Source organism: Canis aureus, chromosome 8 (assembly GCF_053574225.1).
Source record: "Canis aureus isolate CA01 chromosome 8, VMU_Caureus_v.1.0, whole genome shotgun sequence".
Lineage (NCBI taxonomy): Eukaryota > Metazoa > Chordata > Mammalia > Carnivora > Canidae > Canis > Canis aureus.
This window is the reverse complement of record NC_135618.1, coordinates 12,931,373-12,952,455: the sequence shown is the minus strand read 5'-3', so window position 1 is coordinate 12,952,455 and position 21,083 is coordinate 12,931,373. Positions and strand designations below refer to the sequence as shown.

The window sequence follows — 21,083 nt, the reverse complement described above, 5'->3', positions numbered from 1 at the left end:
TGTCGAGGAGGTTCTTTGGACTAAAACTAGAGCAATTCAATTACTTTTGCCTCAGGAGTTTGTAATTTAGGGATGAAAGGTCATCAATCATTTTAGATTTAGAAATGACTATTTTTCTTTCCACTGTGCAATGAGATGGAGAGAGTTGGACTGTGGACAGTCAAAAGTGAAGCACATGCGTTTAGAGTACCAAAGATACAAGATGAAAAGAAATGCCCTGCATTTCCTAAGGCTACTTGCCTCCTGGTTCCCTCATTTCTTTCCTTTTTGCTTGCATTGGCTTGATTTGATATCTGTTATTAAATGTGATCCAAAGAACCTTAACTAATTCAGGTGGGAAATAGAATACTAAGAAAGGCAAAGTGGGAGAACTTCTATAATCATCTGCTACTGCACAGAAGTGAGGCAGAAAAACCGAGACCCCCAGAGATCTAAGGCAGCCTTGTTGGTCGTACCCCTCCCACCTGTCCCCATTCAGAGTAGAGAAGTTTTCTCACTTGTCAGGCTACTCATGACAGTATCTAGTCACCAAAAATCTCTTCTGGAAAGGCGTTCCAGGATCTTTGCCCTGATAAATATTTGAAACAGAACTGTACAAGCTTATAAACAGACTCCCACTATCCACAGTGTGATGGAAACAACAGGACTCCCTGTGTATATCTTTGGGCAGGGAAATCTCCTAGAAGCTATGAAGCCTGAAACCAAAGATTCTTTGGAATATAGTGTATGAAGATGATCTTTTCCTTGGCGCTCTTCCACAAGCCTTCAATCACTCTGTGAAGTAAATTTCTTTCCATATGTTTTTCATTCATTTACATTTAAGATAAAAATTATTGGCTCTGAGAGCCATTTGATGAGTGGTGATTCAGTGATTCTTTTCATTGTGATCTCAGCTCAGTGATGATGCATATCGTCCACAAGATGTTCCAAGAAAGTGGAATCATTACTGATGCCGACTAAAGTCATCACTTGGTAATAATAGACTTGCATAGTTTCTTTTACTCCCCGGCAAAGAAGTCTGAAATAGGATCAATATCTGTTTCATTGCTCTATTTCAAAATCATTTATTGAGTTCATTTACTGACAACCTAACATGCTAACTAGGACAAAGACTCCCATTGTTTATTTTCTGGAAATTATAAGTATATTTTATGCCGATCGCTGCTCCTGAGAACATATTGAGACACGATCCAAATCTCACAATCTAATTTTGGCACCTCTTGCCTTAGTTTAAATTATAGGGAACAGTTTTATTAGATTTATTTTTCATTATTAGAAACAATGGAAAACTTTTTTAATATGGTCACATTTATGCTACACTGAGCTGTTTGTCATGCAATTACTTCAATTCTTCTTCTGACATTACCAGTACGTATCATATTAACATTCAAAATGTAAGTTTAAAGTAAACTTCAAAAAGCAGCCAGTTGATATAAAATATTTGAGTTATTCACTCTGATATCCACCTGCCCATATCCTCTCTTTGATGAAATACAATTTCTCTCTTGCCTTCTCTGAAGCTATATTTGTCTACCTGATGCCAAAATACCAAATCATTGTGATAAGACAGTTCAAAATCAATGAAAAACATCCATTTACCAAGTTCTACAGTGACGTACAGCCCTACACTTTCTTCTTGATTGGGATTCTATATAGGGGAGTTTGCCTGGTTGTAAAGATAAAATAGAGATGGTGTTGGAGAAACTATTTTCATCATTTAAGAAAAAACTATATATTCCTGAGCCTTCACTGAAACTGTCCCACTTGGGTTTTTAGAATGACAAAAGGCATATTTTGCCTCATTTGCCTGTGAAAATATGCCTTTTTGAGTGCATAGAAAACCTATATTATTTGAAGTACAACTTGATAAGTGTTTCATTTTTTATGAACCCCAGGAAAAGAAATTTATTCCATTTTTACAAATAGTAAAGTTTTTTTTTTTTTATTCTTAGAACCATCTCTTCACTAGAAATTGGGATCATATGCTGACTATTTCCTATGTAGATGAGAATTATTCATAAAAGGTAGCAGAATACAATTTTTCTTATGACAAGTATTAGAGCTAACAGTGAGGTTTCAATAAGTGCTGAGTATTTCACAAATATTATCTCATTTAATCTTTCATAACTGTACATGCCCAATTATTAGCCCCATTTTATAAATTAAAAAAAATACAATTGCAAGGAGTTTAACTTGCCTGTAGTCACCTAGCTGGTAAGAGAAAGAGCTGAGAATCAAGCCCAAGTTTCATCAAAGTCCAAAAGCTTAAGGTGTGAGGGTATATCTATTATAAGTTTTGAAAACCACTATTAAGGAGAAAAGATGCCAGGATGCAAGCCTGACTCTGCCATTTTACTTATAAAGTGGGCTTGAAAAAAGCACGTACTTCTGCATATACTTTTTTGTCTTTCTATAGCACAGGGATAATAATAACTTCTGTGCCTGAGAGGGTCAGAGGAGATAGTTTCTGCAAAGTACTTTGATTTTGCCAGGTGCTCTTCATAGGTACGAAAGAACTATTAAGTTCATCTGCATCTACGGTCTTAGAGCTTTGCATATGAGTTTGCTGTTTAAGGTCACAGATGAGAACCAGTGTGTGTCGGACAGCAGGGCTGTGCCTTCTTTTTGAGTGAGGAGTGATTGGTACTGATTGCTCCAGCTTTTCAAGTCATCTGTAGAAATAGAAAATATTGTGTTTTATCTGAGGAAACAAGATACTGTTTCACAGTATTCACATTCTCATCAATTTCTCTTGAAGAACATATAATTACACAATGGATGGCTCTGAATCCTGAGAGTAAAGAGTAAGAGATGGAATTGCAGAAATCTGTAAGATGTGAGGCGTGCAGTGGAAGATGCATATTTGCATCCACTTCCTTCCCGGAAATGATGGTTTCATTTTCTCTGAAAGAGAAATGGTAATGATAGTTTATGAGAGAAATAGACTGTTCTCTGAAACATCTTGAAGAATATTTTTGCTCAGAATAAAAAGTGATTTGAGAACTGATCCTATAGATCCTAATTCTTTTGTCAACTTAAATGTTTAGAAAAGTTTATTGGATGAGCTAATTTTAGTATTGGCATTCTTTCTCATATATATACATATATGCATATACATACGTATATATATATATATATATATATATATATATATATATATATATATATGAAAGAAGGGCAGCATTAGTATTTGGAAAGCCACCTCTTAATGAGCACTTATTATTGTCCCAAGCAAAGACATTCTTTTCCCTCATCTTATTTAATCCTCCCAATGATGTTGTAGGTGTTATTAGATGAAAAGCAGAGGCTTGGAGAGGTCAGTGACCTCCACTCCTTATCTCTGCTAATAACCATATTTGAGAGTCTATTATGTGCCTGACATTTTACATACATTATCTCCAGGCCTCACAACAACACTGCAGTGTAACTAACTAGCATTGTTCTTATTTTGCCGTTGCAGACACTAATTCTCAGAAAACTTGAAAAAAAAAAAAAAAAAAGAAAGAAACAGAAGTCATACATCTGGTAAGCCACACAGTTAAGAATCCATGCCATGCTGGATTAACCTCAAAGCCCAAATCCACAGATCATGGTGCAGATTATAAGTAGTCAGTAGGTTCACCAGCTATTAGAATTCAGAATTCAGTTCCTCAAGGCATCACCTCATCTTCTCTGTTGTGTAGTGTGCTCCACAATATAGCAGTTCACCAATCAAAGACCAGCTCCAGAGCATCTCTCTTTCGGGTACTAAAACCGTCTGAAAGACCATAACATATAAGTAGAATCACATGCCATAACCTTTGGCATATAGTGTAACCTCATTAAGAGAGTGACATCTCATCACTTGTCACTCTAGAGTATGCCTACCACAGCCAGTACACCAAATAATTTCACTTAGATTAGAAATATCATATAACCTAAACCCCATTCTTCTGTTTTGTATCATTAAATTTACAAATAGTTGAGGGATCAAAAAAGGATACAATTTTCTTTATAAAATTATGTGGTCAACATAATCTATATTGTTTTTCTTTTTCTTATCACTACTTCCTCACATATCTAGTTCTTGAGAACCATTTTGTACATAAAAGTAAGTGCTCACAAGCATCACTAATTACTGCAGTATTTTATTCTTTTAGTGATATTTTCAGCATTTATACTTCAGTTGACTGATACAATTTACCATATAAAATCCAAAAGGAGATTTTTCATTCAAGTTATATTCAAAATGTTTACCTGTATTTAAAAGTGAATATTTGGATATTAACAATAAATGTAACTGGTTTACCTTGTCCCTACTAACATAGTTACAGTGATTACTTGTAATAGGAAGCTATTGTCTATGATAGGAAGCTATGAAATCACATAAGCATAGATAACTCAGAATTCCAGACATGCCAAATATAATGTTGAAGTAGGCGCTAAGCTATTCAGCCCCCAAAATGCTGAGTTTCAAATTGGACCCAACACCAAAGCAAAAGGCATCGGTGTTGTTTCTACTGATTTTCACTCATGGTGGCTTTAGAATTGCTATTGTAGCTGTAGTTCTGACCCATATTTTCATTTACTCGTTCATTCTGTTATTTCCTCTTTATTAATTTCACCAAAGTTTTGCCTTTTGGTTTTGTTAAAGAATTCCCTTTGGATTTTTTAATTAAATTTTTTCTATGCCTCAGATTCTTTTCTTGTAAATTGGGGTTGATAATAATTCTCCTTAAAATTTGTATTCTATTTCAATTGCTGTTCTTCTTATTCTGTTTTTTTTTCCCTCCTATGTTTGGGCTTAGCCTACTCTTCCTTAAGTTCAGTCCTCTACTTTTTAACTTTCAGTCTTTCTTCTTTTTAAATACAAGTATTTGAGACTGTATCATCCTCCAGCTACTTCTTTAGCTACTTTGGACATGTTTTGACACATTGTAATTTCATTATCTTTCAGACCCAAGTGTTTAAAATTTTTAGTAATATTTACTCCCTGACCTAAGAGTTATTTATAAGTCTGAGTTGCTATTTATCAGATGCCTTGTTTTAACTGACCTTTTTGTTGCTTTCCAATTTAATTGCACTTTGGTGAGAGAAAATGATCTAACATTTCTTTTTCTGAAATTCATTGAGACTCCCTTTATGGACTGAAGCATGGTCTGTTTTGTAAGTTGTTGACCATTTCAAGAAGATTAGATATTCTTCAATTGTTTTTATTTGGTAACCTATGGAAATCTTAAGGAATTAACTTATTAAGAGCTTATTTCTCACTCAAGTTAAAGACCATAGAAGATATTGATAGTCACTTCAAGCTGTGATTCAGGGTTTAGGCTGTTTCCAGCTTTAGATTTACCATTTTTGAAATGTGATTCTTAAAGTGATTTTGTAGATTATTTCCATTTTGAGTTGCAACAGGGGAAAAAAGTCATGGAGACCAGCTAGGTCACTTGGCCACAAATGACTACAGAGGAGCTGAAAAATGTAGTCTAGCTCAGAGCCAGGAAGAAGAGGCAATAGATCTTGTCAATTTAGCTACAATACTACCTCAGTTCTGATATTTTTTAATCTTACAAATTAAACACTTTTATTATTTCTTTTTAAATACAGAGCTACAAATATTTGCTTAGATTTTCCTACACATCTACTAACACCTTTTGTTCATCATTTTCTTAATTTGGGCTTTTTTTTTTTTTTTTTTTTTTTTTGTAAAAGAGTAGGCAGGTGATATGGGAGAGACCAATTAACCCTGAAATATCAGTGGGCTAACTATTAAAAATTTATTTCTCATTCACACTAAATGCCAAATGAAAATAACAGGAGCTATTTCTCCTTAAAATCAGTCGGGGACCCAAGTTGATGGAGACCTCATCATAATGTGCTGCTACTCTGAGACTGCATGCACCACCAGGCCTTTATATCCCTCCCTCTCATTGCTCATTAGTCAGAATCTGTGGTATGGCATCCAGTTGATTGCCATCACCTCATAGCAGAAATAGGGTGGTGAACACACAGGATTGTCTCTGTCACTCTTACCTCTGATTTCATTTTCTTATTTTCTTTAGAAATTTCCTCCTATGGGGTGCTTGGGTGGCTTAGTCGATTAAGTGGCTGATTTTGGCTCAGGTTATAATCTCAGGGCTGTGAGATTGAGCCCTGCATGGGGCCCTGTGCTCAGTGTGGAGTCGGCTTGAGATTGTCTCTCTCCCTCTCTCTCTGTCCCTCCCTCCACTTGTGCTCAGGCACACATGCTCTCTCTCTCTCTCTAAAATAAATAAATAGATTTAAAAAAAAAAGAAAAAGAAAAAGAAAAAGAAAGAAAGAAAGAAAAAAAAAGAAGAAAAGAAAGAAAGAAAGAAAGAAAGAAAAGAAAGAAAGAAAGAAAGAAATTCCTTTCCATGAACTTCTGTTGGTTATAAGCACTCCTTGTTTTTTTTTTTTTTTTTCTGAATATGTCCTTATTTATCTCCATTATTTAAATATAGATAGTTCTGTTAGAATCACAATTATAACTTTTTCTTAACATTTTAAAAGTATTATTCTATTATCTTCTGGCCTTCACTGGGCTTCTAGAAGTTAGAAGACATTTTACTCTTTTTTTCTGTAACTTTAAAGTTTATAAATTTTTAGTGCAATGCATATGTGCGCCTTGTCAATGATGTCTGGAACTCAGTGATACTTTCTGGAATTTCAAGTTTTTTTCTTCAATTCAGTGAACTGATATCCTACTATTTCTTTGTTCATTATTTCTCATCTGTTCTTGTTGTTCCCTAGTAATTATATCACTCATATATTAGATATTCCAGGTCTGTCTTCTGCATCTCATATTATTTTGATTTTATAAATTTGTTCTACATTGATGGTTATTTCTTCAATTTGATCTTCCAAAGTAATTATTATCCAAAATAACTATTTCCTACCTATTTCCTATTTTCCTACCATGTTGTCTTTCTTTAGAACTATTATATCCCTGTGGCACCCAGTGGCTCAATTGGTTAAGCCTCCAATACTCGATTTTGGCTCAGGCCATGATCTCAATGTGACCTGCTTAAGATTCTCTTTCTCTCTCTCCCTCTACCCCTTCCCCCCATTTGTAAGCTCCCACATACTCTCTCTCTCTTAAAAAAAAAAATTGTTGTACCTTCTCACTCAGGGCAACCACTATCCTTCTCTGAGTACTAAAGCTATTGGAGAGATCTTCTTCATCTACCTACTATAGAATCTGAAGTAACTCTGATGCACTTGTTTTCTTTGCTTTTGCCCCTATTCTATCTGTACCATAAATCCTCATATACTTTTCATATTATTATTACTTTTGGATTATCATTCATTTCTCTCTGATATTTGCTTATATCAGCATACAGCCATACTATGGCAATATAACATAGTGCTTCTGGAATCAGACTATGGAGATTTAAAGCTTAACTGTGTCCAATTTCTAACCCTAGGAACCTGGATAATTTAATCATGTTTGCTATAAATCCCTTTTCTCTTAAAAAAAAAAAAAATTTATTCATGAGAGATGGGGAGGGGGGGGGAGGCAGAGACAGAGAGAAAAGCAGTCTCCCAGTGGAGCAAGGAGCCCAATGCAGGACTGGATCCCAGGATCATGGGATCACGACCTGAGCCAAAGGCAGACACTTAACCAACTAAGCCAGGCAGGAACCCATCTTTTATCTTCTAATAAGGGTGGAAATACTCGTACTTACCTCCTGGTATTGTTAAGATGAAATAATTTATTAATTTGAAGCAATTGGCACAGTGTCTGACCCATAGCAATAAATAGACACTAATATTTTTCATCTTAAAAAATGTTACTTGACCTACAGAAAGCCCCAGTTTCTACCCAGGTTTCTATTCCCTTTCACATAAAAACTGTTCTCACAATGTTTCCACACACTCTCTCTCTCCTTCTCTGATCATTCCATACATTCCTTGACTTGAAATATAAACAGCATTCTTGGTAGCTCTCAAATCTCTCTCCATCCACCTATCTCTTTGGCATCCTCGACTGGTGTCTGCTTATTCAATATCTTTATATTTATGACTCTTTTGCATCTCACTCTTACCATGGTCAGAACTCAATTCCTGACATTCCCTTCTCCCCACCAAATGTTTTCTTTTTCCAGTCTTTATGATCTACTTAAAAATCACCATCACATAACCAATTTCTTAAACTAGACTCTTAAAAATTATCTTCAGTCCCTGCTTTTCCCTTACCAACCACATCAGCATGTATACTAGATTTTACCTCCAAAATAGATCTTGAATCTGACCTTCTACCACTGTCTTCACAGCAACAACCTTGTTCAATCCAACATCATTGTACACACATTGCATTTTGCAATAGCTTTCTAATTACCCTGTCCATTTCCATTGTTGCACCAATAACCCATCCACCTATTCTCCAGATAACTGCCAGATAATATTAAAATATTATCATGTTGTGATCCAACCTAAAATGTTTTGTAGTCTAAAAGTTAAACTCATGAAACTTACAGATCCCTGCTTGATCCTCTCCTACTGTCTATCTCTTCTACTTTATCTTGATCATTCTCCTTACATCCACTGTCTTCTAACCACCCTGGCCTATGATAGTTCATAGGGCATTTGAGCTCCTTCCTGTCTCAGGGATTTCAGGCATGGTTTCTTATGACTAGAATTATACCCATTTGCCAAATCCATCCAATTCTTTGGGATTGTTCTGGCAGTTGTGTGGAAAGGATTTTCCTACAACCCTACATAAAGTGAGACTTCCCTCTTTATTCCCTGTCTTAGCACCCTTCTTCTTGTCTTCACAGTATTTCATACATACATCTCATTTTCTTGTATTGTGGTCTCTTCTTTACTTCCTGTATTCCCACTTGAATGTAAGTTCCTTAAGGGCGGGGCTATCCATCTTATACCCTGTTAAATACATTGTGCCTGGTACACAATAAATTTAAGTGATTTGTTTATTAAACAAATGAATAAGGAAATGAAGACTAAATTGTTTCTGAACTATATTATTTTGTTAATTTATCTTTCAAATTTTAAAGTAAAATAATGTCTTATTTCATTCCAGAAACACATTTTTGTATTTTAATTATCTCTTATCAAAAGATTTTATTACAGTTGTATTCAGTTTTTCTCTTTCTCTCTTTCCGTCCTTCCTTTTGTTCTTTCTTTTTCTTTTTTTCTTTTCTTTTTCTTCTTCTTCTTTTTTTTTTTTTTTTTTGGTTCTATTCCAAAAGTTCTACTTTCACAGAACCACCAAGCTGGTTCTTTGGCTTTGGTTTACCCCTTGTAATTTATTGTATCAACTTAAATTGATTGTGGTGCTTCCTTGGCTGGTCATGTTTGAAATGGCCAATGGTTGAGGTCTCTCAAGCAATGGTGGACTGGGAGTCAGTGAAGATAAAGAAGTAAATTGTTTTTCAGTGAGTCAAATGAGCTGTAAATCAAATGAATTGTGAATCAGGGAACTCTTTTAAATCATGTGTGGCAAGATCTCCATGTTTTTCAGTTGCAAGTACAGACAGGCTGTCCTCATCCCAGCACTGCAGAAGGTACCAGTGCTGCCTCTATTAAAAAGAACAATAATATTAGTCTTTCCCAGAATTGAGCATTGTACACTGACCAGAATAGTTCCCTCCTTGTGCTGAGAGGATACTCTTAAGTTTGCATTTTTTCTCACTCTTATTGACCTCCTCCTAGACTTAAAACTAAAACAAAAACAAACAAACAAAAAACAACAACCAAAAAACCAACAGCATATTTCCAAGTTTCCTGGTTCTTAATATTTTCTGCCTCTTTCTGTTTAAACAGTTAAACACCATTCAGGTACCTACTAAATTAAGTCTAAATATGCAGACATATCAGGACTTCCTCCATTATCAACTATGATAATTTCAGTGGGAAATTAGGAGAGAGTAAAGGGTCAAGAACAGGTTTTCAAGCCCCCATTCCCATTTATGTTTTATTTTGAAAGCCTGGATTGAATCAAAAAAGAGTAAATGTCCCTACATGTCCTTACAACATAAAACATAACTCAGGCATGGAATGAAATCTAGGTTTGTGATGTGGGTAAGCATGGTTAAGAAGGAGTAGCATGAGGAATTTGCTAGAAAATTTAATGGCTTTCCAGGTGTTTTCAACAGTGAAAATATACTTTGATTTCTGTTAATTAATTGAAATCCAACAACATTTAAAATTTTAAAATCTGTTGCAATATACCTTATAATGTATTATAATGTATATTATATATATAGAATATAAATATGTCAAGATCAAACACTTTGAAATTAAATAGATTCTACTGGCTGGTGGACTGCCTTGGATGTTAACCTTAAGCAGAGAATATCAGTAAAAATATGTTGGAGAAGTTATAGAGAACTCTCCAATTGTGATTTAAACTGGACCTCCAAGATAATAAATTTGATGTTTATCTTGAGGTTTTTTCAGTGAAAGTTATCGAAAGCTAGATCATTAGACAATTACATAAACAATATGATTAAAGGAACTAGCACAGTTCAACTAATAGTACACTTCTCTGCCATTTTTATAGTTACTTCCTGCTTGATTTACTGTAATTCCAATATTTAGTACAAAGTATGGGACACAGAAAGTACTCAATGAGTAAAATGATTGATCTGTGCTCTAGAATGGAGAATTTAGTCTATGAGCTAATCATTATGGATTCTATTCTTCATTTTAAAATGTAGCAGTCAGAAACAAAACTATACTAATGTTCAAAACTAATATTGATTTTATAAAAGTAAATAGAATGTGTAATAAAATAATTACTGGGAAGAGTGACAAAAATATGGACTTTCAGAAAGTTGAAATTCAAACTAAAATCCCAAGGGTAAGAAACAACCAGAAACAATAAAACTTGGAAGTAAAAGCTATGTTATAGAAAGCAAATTATAAGCATTAAAAATATTAGGATAGCTCCCTCTTCTATATATAACGTTTGCCTGTGCAGTTATTCTCATTTAATAAAACTAATCAAAGGAGTATGTTTGGGTAATATAATTTGATAGGAGTTCCCAGTTTGAGAGGTCACTGTTTTAAGGCAATAGGTCTCTTGTTTTTCTCTTATTGTTAAACTAACCCAGAAAAAATAATTAAAGAGAATAATATGAACTAGGAGGTCTGTCGGGACAGAAACTTTTACTTTTTCAAAGTCTTGATTACTACCGGAACAAGTTTCTTTTTTTAATATACTTTTGAAAAAAATTAAAAAGTCAGTCTTGATCTTTTCGTTTCCTGATAACTGGCTTTATTGACACTTGAATTTTGTAACAGAGCCCACCAATAAATTTTGATGAAGGGTTACAGACTACATGGGTGGCAAAGGATGACACATTTACCCTTAGTTTGTTTCTATTTAGAGAGGATGATTTTTGTTGGCTGAATTTCTGCTGAGTAGAGTAATTTCTGGACCAAAATGCACTGCTTTAGAAGTATTCCTAGCATTTGGAAAGGGTTCAAGAGCTGGTACATTATCTTAAATGTTATTTTGATGGCATAATGGTATTTAGATTGATGTGAAAATACCTCCTCCTGCATCCTTTGTGGGAAGGCACTGTGGGAATGTGCATTTGGAATCATCTCATGACCTTTTGCATGTTTATAGTGATAGCTGCTTTAGGACAATGAGAATCTGAGTTCATGGACTATTGTAATTAATCCGATAAAATACAAAACCCACTGCCTAGAAATGAATATGATCAAATATGTCTAAGACATGGAGGCTAAGCCAGAGAATTCCAGGACAGAAACATTAACAAACTAAGGATGCCAGGTATTGGCATATGTGGGGTTGGAAACATTCACTTTTGCTAAGGCAAAGGAACAAATATATTGTGTCTTATGGTGTTACTGGAGATAAGATGGCTGGGCTTGAGAAGAAAATCTAAATGACAATGAAAATAAATGTTGAGTCCTTACTAACATGCCCAAACAGCACTGGGTGGTCAGTACTCTACAAGAAATAATAGGTCATTTAATTGTCTCAAAAACCTAATGAGGCAGAAACTATATTATACATATTTTGAAGATGAGAAAACTGAAATTTAGAGAGATTTAATGACTTACTGAAGACAACAAAGATATAGACACAATGTAGCTGAAATTTTAACCCATGAGTTTCTGACTCCAACATGCTTACTCCTATAGTCTCAGTAATACGCAAGTATTCATCTATATACGATCCAAACATCTGCCTATTCTCCTAAATTGAATTGTCTTCTGATGTCTACAAAGAGCAGCACTTTTGAATCTAGAACAAAAAGCTGCCTTTTCATTTTGGCTTAACTATGGGTTGTAAAATTTTAATTACCTTTTGTTTAGAAAGTGCTATAGAACCTGAACTTGTAATCAGTGCTGGAAGTAGGCACACCAAGGGGTTGTTGATTTCCCTAGTGAATTTGAGTATCATTTATGGAAATGTAATTACAGTGGAATCCTGTTATAACGATCAATTTGGGCAACCCCTATTTGATCATTACATCCAAATGATCACCACACACAGACCATAAAACAGCGAGCCTCTCAAACCAGACAGGCTCAACAGTAAAATATCCATCTTGCAAAAACAGTATTATTACCACTAAGTACTTCAGAACCAGCACAGGTCAGTCGAATTATAGGCTGTAATTAGCCCTTCTAAAGGCTGTAACGTTCTTTAGCTAAATCATAACGTTTTATATGAAAGGTCTGAAATTCAACTAAGTCAACATGTATTTATTATGTACCTGCTGTGTACTCAGACAGGGGTCAGGCACTGAGGAGAATGTAAAATAAACAGGAGTTTTCCTTTTGAAGCTCACTATTCACTTCAGGAAACAAGTTGCATAAACTCCTCAAAGTCTTGCTTAAAATGGATGGGTAGTCACAAACCGCCATATAATACTATAGGTTAGTTTCAGAGGTGAAGACTTTGGCACCAGTAGAAAATAGTTTGGGGAATAATCTTTTGCCACAAAAATGACTGCAAAAGGAAATGGGATAGGCAATGGAAATAAATAGTTTCTTCCCCCAGAGCCAGCCCCTTAAATCAGAGACAGCAAGGAGGGGATCATCTCACATTCCAACTTCAGTGAGGTGTTACCGAAGGCAGGGAGTGCAATGAGATTTTATCTCTCATATCAGTATCAATGACCTGCTAATGGCTGAAGGCATTGTTGGGCTGAGAAGGATCTTGAGGCCAAATCAAGACTCATGGGAAGGTGTAATGTTAAGGGTGAGTAACTCCTGGCAGGGGGATTACAGGTGGAAGCCACCCGGTGAAATTCTGGGCACTGTCCTTTCTTGAACTTCTTTCATTTCAAGATCTCTGAATTGACATGCCTAGTATCTAACTACTCTCCTAGAATCAAAACACAGAAAACACTTTACTGTGCTTTGCACATAGAACTGTTCTCCTTCTTGCCTTTTTTTACTTTTTCTTTCTTTTTTACTTTCCTGTTCACTCACACTCTGCTGTAAGCATAAGCAGAACCCAAATTGCTACTTTGTCCACATTCATAATCCCCAACTGACCACTCTTATTTCTGTACTCAACCCAGATACTGTAATCAGCCACTTTAACATTCTTCTAACACCTTATGCCCTAAGTCCTTGGTACTTAACATTTTTCTCAAAGCCTGTTGCTCAAGCCAATACACATACAGAACCAAGCAGAACACCTCACCACTCTACTCAGGCAGATACTTTCTCTCTCTTCTGACTCCTAGGAAGCCACATTTTATGAGAGTAGTGGTATCTGTCTACTTAAACTGCTATTTGTCCCTGTAACTACATGTTTCTAAACACTTGTCTATTCCTTAGGGTAGAAAGCAGTTGCCTTATACTTTGATTGCTTCCAATACCCTACTTATTTTCCTTTCCTCTCCAGAGAATCCACTACAGAATATTCCCTGATGAATCTCCAACGTATTATATTCCTGAACTTTAGTCCCAATTCACATATGTTATATTTTAGCACACGAGACATATCCTGTGAAGCTTCCCCTAACCTCTCGATCTTTTGTGTAACCATTATATCTTGAAATGTGCTAATATGGTGTCAGTACAGCGTATTATGATGATATTTTTTCAAGTCTCTTTCTCACATAACTCTGGGCTATGTTTTTTTTATTTTGGGATGCTTACCACCTGCATGTTTTGGAAGTTTCCGGACAGCTACCAATTTTCCCAAGGTACTTTTCTCAAGCTCTCTGGGCACTTTAAGAAGGAAGTCTTAACCAGACTTCTTAGTCATCATTGTTTTTGTTTTTTACCACATATCTTAGAGAAAAGAAGTATGGCACACACATATACAACAATCTTCTGGAATAAACTAATATAGTTTGTGGATAATGCTTATTTTATGGAGCTGTGCACTGATACGTGACATACCCATCAATTATCCTCATTACTATAGCAATCAGTGATAGATTCCTCAAAACTCTTTGATAAGAATAAGATCATACATGAGGACTAATTCCATACTGAGGCACAACAGAACAGGAGCAATGACTACATTTATCTCAGCAGCTTTCATGATTATCAAGGTCCTAGTGTTTTCAGCATTTAAGGGCCCTTCTACCCAGACCTGCAGTTCTGTAGGGTAAAACTCATAGAGAGGCATGTAGTAGTCTGTGTTTGCTCTGAGGGTAAAGCAGTAATAAAGCAGGATTCAAAATGAAGAAATATCTTGCTAAAATTCAGAAGAAGAGAAACAGCCATTTTTTTTAAAAAATAGTGAAAAAGAGATCAGTAAATTTCATACAGACAAGAGAACAGAGGAGGCTAAGACTGCAGCAGTGAAAATAAATGTGTATCATCTTGGCAGTCCTGTGGGCTGGAAGGGACAGTCCAGATAGCCTGCGCTGAAGCTAGCATTTTAAGAAGTGTATTTGGTAATTGCATTCCTTCTCTTAGAAGCCCTAAGACGGGAAAAAAAAAGACAGATTGGGATCAATTGAAACTAGGACTTCCTCCAATGCTAATAGTAACTGTGGTAAAACCACCACATCCCATTTTTGCTTGTGACTTTTCCCACATATCATTTTCAGAAACATGGAAAGCTTTTCCACTTTTACAGATCCTTGAATGCAAATTACTCCTTCTATTCATTTTTGCTCATTTTCTATTAGAGTGGTTAGACCTGAGGGTACGGGCTGCAAACTGCTCGAATAGTAACTGTAGTCCTGAGCAATTAAAAGAAGCACAAGGATGTGGGAAGATTTAGCAAAGGTTAGCTTTGAGCTCAGCCTCAAAAGGACAAGAGAAAGACCTTTGACAGCCTCCCCATCATCTGGCCTATCACTGAGGTAGGACAGCAGGCTTGGGACAGATACACAATCAAGAAAAAGCACTGGGCATTTGGTTCAGGTGTTCTGTCTGTTGTACTTCTTAGCAAACTAAGAACAGCATTTAGAAATTGTTTTCTCTATTGAACACCTAGAAGTAAAAAATAAATAAATAAATAAATAAATAAATAAATAAATAAATAAATAAAAAGAACACCTAGAAGACACATGATCCTAACATAATTCCCAAATTCAGTTATTAGTGAGTGAACTTTCAGGATTAAATAGGTCTAGAAATGGAACCACAGACTAGGTCAGATTTGTTGAAGATCAAAATGGTCAACTGGCAAGAAAAGTTTACTTTAGGGGAATAAACAGGGAAATAAGATGGAGGTGATGGAGGGATTTCTTGAGCACATGTTTCTCCATCCACTGCAGACTGTCTACCTACCATATACAGCAAGAAGCAGGTGAATGAGACATTTCAAATGGAAATTATAGGTCTGCAAGGAGACCTTCTGAATGATAAAAATGCACAAATAGGGCTTTCATATCAGGGTTGTGAGGACTCCATAAGACAGTGGTATGCAAAATGACTGGTACAGAGCTTGGTATATATGTGGCAATCCATACATGCCATTTCCTTCCTTCTCTTCATTTCCCTTTATTTTTATTAGGTTATGCAGAATTAATCTTGAAGATATTTGTGATTTTGGGTTGAGTTCCCAGAGCTGCTAAGTCAAGGATCAAGGAATCCTGAGGGCTGGCACCCCTTTCCTTGCTACCACTTGCACTGCAGGGCTTGATCCTTTCATGTCTGTTGTTTATTCCCTCCACTGATTTGCATGAGAGCAAGAAGATAAGAGCCCTGAATTTGTGGAAGCACTTGTGAGACTAAAGCCAAACATGTGATTTCTGCAGGTGCTAGCCCCTCCTTGAGTGAACCAACTTAGCTTTAAGCAGAGTTATTATGTGTGTCATTTGGTGCCATTGCTATACCCAAGATGAATATAAGATATCAACCTCAAGATGGTGAAGATTGTGGAATGCAGACATTGATGGATGACAAGGACTCATTCAATTACAATTAGGACAAAACAAACAGCTTTTTGAAATGAAGCTCATAGTGGGAAGGGAGGGGGAGAAATTCGTATCCTATTGTACTGATAGGTTTCCTTTTCTAAATGAGCATGGCAGCAGACAGGTTATACAGAAATGCCTCTGGCAGTGGAGATGACAGTGACATTAGCAGCATTTGGGAAAGAAAACAAATTGGCATCATCAAAATACAGCATGCACCTTGTAAATTTATTTCTTTATTATTTCTTTTACAACTTGCATAGAATACATATGTATCCATAATAGCTGTTGAAAGTAGTAACTATGCAGTACAGAATATTCCAGAACTGCACATGGATATATAGTTCAGTGCACTAATAATGGCAGTAAGTAGTGCCTCTTTAAATAGAGAATTTGGCTCAGTAAGAGTCAATTTTTAAAAAAAGAGAGAGAGAGAGACAATAGTCTGTGTTTTTATTTTTTTTTAAGATTTTTTATTTATTTATTCATGAGACACACAGAGAGAGAGAGAGAGGCAGAGACAGAGGGAGAAGCAGGCTCCATGCCAGAAGTCCAATGTGGGACTCGATCCCAAAACTCCAGGATCTTGCCCTGGGCGGAAGGCAGGTGCTCAACTGCTGAGCCACCCAGGAGTCCCTAGTCTGAGTTTTAGAGTGACTCAGACCTGGGCTCAAATTCTGCCTCTATCTCACAGTAATGTTTTTTTTCCAAGTTCCTTCTTTTTTCTTTTTTAATTGGAAAATGAGAATATTAACACTTGTCATGCAAAGTAGTTGCTCTTAAAGAACCCTAATGAACCCTGGCTGCCTTGTTTACTCCTCATTAACTCCTACTCTTCATAAACGGAAATAGAATCCTGGACATCCATCCCTAAGCTCACCAGAGAATTAAGTGGACATTAATTTGAGAGGTTTATCTCAACTACTCTGAATTATAAATACCTGTTGATTTTGCTGTCTCCTCCAGCTAGACTGGGAATTTTGAGAGAAGGACCCAATACGTATTTTCTATGAACATAAATTAGTGTATGAGTACCTGAATTAAACAGTCAAAAGTTAGGCACCTCCTGCTTCCTATTAAATGGTATCAACTCCCTGACATTCAGTGTTAAAAGAGGTAACATGAAAATAGTATCTTCTAAATCATTTCTCCACCGAGCCATCAGGGAAAATCAGTTACCAATATAACTTTAGCTGACCTTCATGCTTAATTCACCCTCAGCTAGATGGGCATAATATGAAATAGGTTTTCATATTTATTTTGAATATAGAAACAAGATCAGAATCTGGAACTAGAAAGTTTCAACATTTTCATGAATAACCACTTTTTTTCCAGAATTGTTTGTCTCATTTGTATATATAAATAATAGTATGTCTTTATGTGTAAATTGATCAATATAAATCCAAGTGCTATGTATTGAGATTAGAAAAAGACAAACATTCATTTTTAAATTTTTCTCCAAAGGACTTCAGAAAACTGGTTATATAAACACAAAATGTTAAGAAAACAATTAAGGGACACCTGGGCGGCTCAGCGGTTGAGCGTCTGCCTTGGGCTGGTGTCGTGATCCCGCGATCCCAGGATCGAGTCCTGCATCAGGCTTCCTGCATGAAGCCTGCTTCTCCTCTGCCTCTCTCTCTGTGTCTCTCATGAATAAATTAATAAAATCTTTAAAAAAAGAAAAGAAAAGAAAACAATGAAAATAGATCTATATATTTTTAGGCAAGTGACCAGATGACTGTCAGCAAAATTTTACTTGGGCCTGAAGGCAAAGGTCTTTGCATATTTTATGGAAAAACGTCAAGCTTATAAAAACATTAAAATATTACATATGTATGTGCACATACATATATACACATTATGTGTATGACATATACATATATACATTTTAATGTTAATCTGTTTATGTATATATGTATCGTGTGTATATGCATACATACACAAATATACACATATGGTGGGGTTATGATCACGCGGTCTTCATCAAAGGAGATAATTATGGGACTATTCTGTTCATGACATGACACCCTAGTAACAAGAGTGTGGCATATAAATGTAGATGCTGGGAATAGAAGTGCTTTTTTTTCAGTGAAATTACATTCTTTCCTAGCTTAGATTAGATTATTTTCAAAGTTCTAATCAAAGTGTATTCTGAGAAAACCAAGAAAGAATAAGACATACACACAAGGAATCATAATAAAATTTCAGGATGAAAAATGCTGCTCAAATTAGTCTTTCTCACCAAACGCTGTACCACTTAGTTGTGTTTTATCCCATTCAACTAATAGTTTTCCACACTAGGCCTCTCTATATTTTAGACAATTGAGAGGCTAAGAAGACGATTTGCAAAGGTTTTTCTTGACCCTGTGGACTGCCCTCTTTGCGGCCCCTGCCAACTCCCGTTCCTGGATCAGTATTCACTGTGTGGAGAATGAATGGCACTGATAACACTGTGCATTCCATTTTCTTCCTCTTAGACTTGTGTTATTTAGATGCACTGAACCCATACAGTGTTATGAGGTAAAAGCTACACTCATGACCTGTAAAAATAAATGTCACTTTCTGAGATACTGAGGAAATGTAGTGCCCTAGGAGAATGTGCTGCCTTCCCTAACAGCAATGCATGCATCACTGTGATGCTCAGAAAGGAACAATGTTCTCTCTTTCCAAGGAAGAATGGAACATATGTGAAACAGTCATTTTACTCACAACAAGGTCAGAGAACAAAGCACTGTGAAACCAAATGAGGAAATTGGGGCATGAAGATAATTATTTTAGAATATTTCTGGAAATATGTTAACCAGTCAAGACAGCATTTATTCTAAAGTGTGGCATTATAATTTTGCATGGGAATTTTTTATAAGCATTTTTTGTCACTTTCAGAGAGATCTATTATGATATGTAGTGCTGAAGGGAACATGTTGACATGTCTGAGAGCTAAAACAAACGTGAAGAATGAAGCTGAAAATAGCAGGCTGTGAAGAAAGCATTAAAAAGCACTGGGTGGCACTCAGCATTGTACATCCAGAATTCAGAGATGTGTTAGGGGAAGGCGTTAACATGGCACTCGTAGCACGCTTTTCTGAGAAGGAATTAAGAAGGGCACATCTTTTGCTATTATAGACTAAGGTAATTGGTGTCTACATCTCTATGCTCCTCCATTGCCAACAGGGAAACACATGAAAAAGATGCAGTGCATCTCACCTTGCATAGTGCATTCCTGAAGGCTCTGTGCAATCAGACCCTATTATAAAACCAGAAACGGTTCTTCTTATCTGATTAATCTAAAATAGAAATGGCTCTTAATATTTAACCTTTAAGATTCTTTGTCTAAGCCGCATGAGGTTTAACTCCTTTCTTATGCTAGCAGTTCCTAAATATTAGTTCCTTTTTTTAAAATTGAGATATGGTTGACGTAAAACATTAGTTTCAGGCATGGAACCGAATGATGCAATATTTGTGTATGTTGTGGAAAGATCATCACAATAAGTCCAGTTTCCCCAGGCACCATATAAAGCTCCATAATAGGTAATATAGTATTACTGATGATAGTCACCACGCTGTACATTACATCCTGGTGACTTACTTATTTTATGAATGAGAGTTTGACCTCCTTTTTTGCCCACCCCTCCCCTCTGGCAATCCTCAATCTGTTATCTGCACCCATGAGTTCTGTTTTCTCATTTGCTTTTTGGATTTCACATATATGTTAAATCCTGTGATATTGGTCTTTCTCTGATGTATTTCACTTAGTGTAATGCCCTCAAGGTCCATTCATGTTGTTGCAAATGGCAAGATTTCATTCTTTTATATGGCTCAGTAGTATTTCTTGTATATCTATCTATCTATCTATCTATCTATCTATCTATCTATCTAATCACATCTTCTATCCATTCATCCATGAATGATCAATGTATACTTTGGTTGTTTTCATATCTTGGCTATTGTGAATAATGCTGCAATGAACATAGGGTTGCATATATCTTTTCAAAATAGTGTTATTGTTTTCTTTGGATAAATACCCAGAAATAGAGTAACTGGGTAATATGGTAGTTCTATTTTTAATTTTTTTTAGAAATGTCTGTACCAATTCACATTCCCACAACCAGGGCATGAGAGTTCCCTTTTCCTCATGTCCTTACAGATACTTGTAATTTCCTCTCTTTTTGATAATACTCATTTTGACAGGTGTGCGGTCATATCTCTTTGTGGTTTTGTTTTGCTTTTCCCAGATGATGAGTGATGTTGAGCATCTTTTCATGTGCCTGTTGACCATCTGTATGTCTTCTTTAAAAAACTATCTATTCACATTGTCCATTTTTAAATTAGATTTCTTGGGATTTTGTTGTTGTTGTTATTGAGTTTATATGAGTTCTTTATATATTTTGGGTATTAAGGCCTTATTGGATATGTGATTTGCAGATACCTTCTTCTATTCAATAAGTTCCTTTTTCATTTTGTTGATAGTTTCCTTGGCTTCCTTTGTTGATTGCACAGACGCGTTTTAGTTTGATGTCATCCTATTTGTTTATCTTTGCTTTTGTTGTCATTGCCCTGGAAGTCAAGTAGTCTTGGTTCTAAAAAAGTATCTCGAAGAGCAATGTCAAGGAGCTTACCACCTATGTTTTCTTCTAGCTGTTTTATGATTTCTGGGCTTATGTTCAAGTCCATAATCCATTTTGAATTATTTTTGTGTATAGAGTAAGATAGTGGCCCAATTTCATTCTTTCACATGTGGCTGTCCAG

General features: G+C 35.8%; 1 long non-coding RNA gene across 8 annotated transcripts in view; it reads left to right on the top strand.

Annotated features, from left to right (window-relative positions):
• The window catches only part of LOC144318334 (uncharacterized), a 161,803-nt gene that overhangs the window by 51,602 nt on the left and 89,118 nt on the right, over nucleotides 1-21,083 (top strand). Inside the window, exon 3 of one of the 8 annotated variants that reach the window (XR_013384203.1) lies at nucleotides 3,461-3,525. The exons of the other annotated variants lie outside the window; for them this stretch is intronic. This is a non-coding gene — a long non-coding RNA (uncharacterized LOC144318334). The remainder of the gene's footprint in view (nucleotides 1-3,460; nucleotides 3,526-21,083) is intronic. 8 annotated transcript variants of the gene reach the window in all.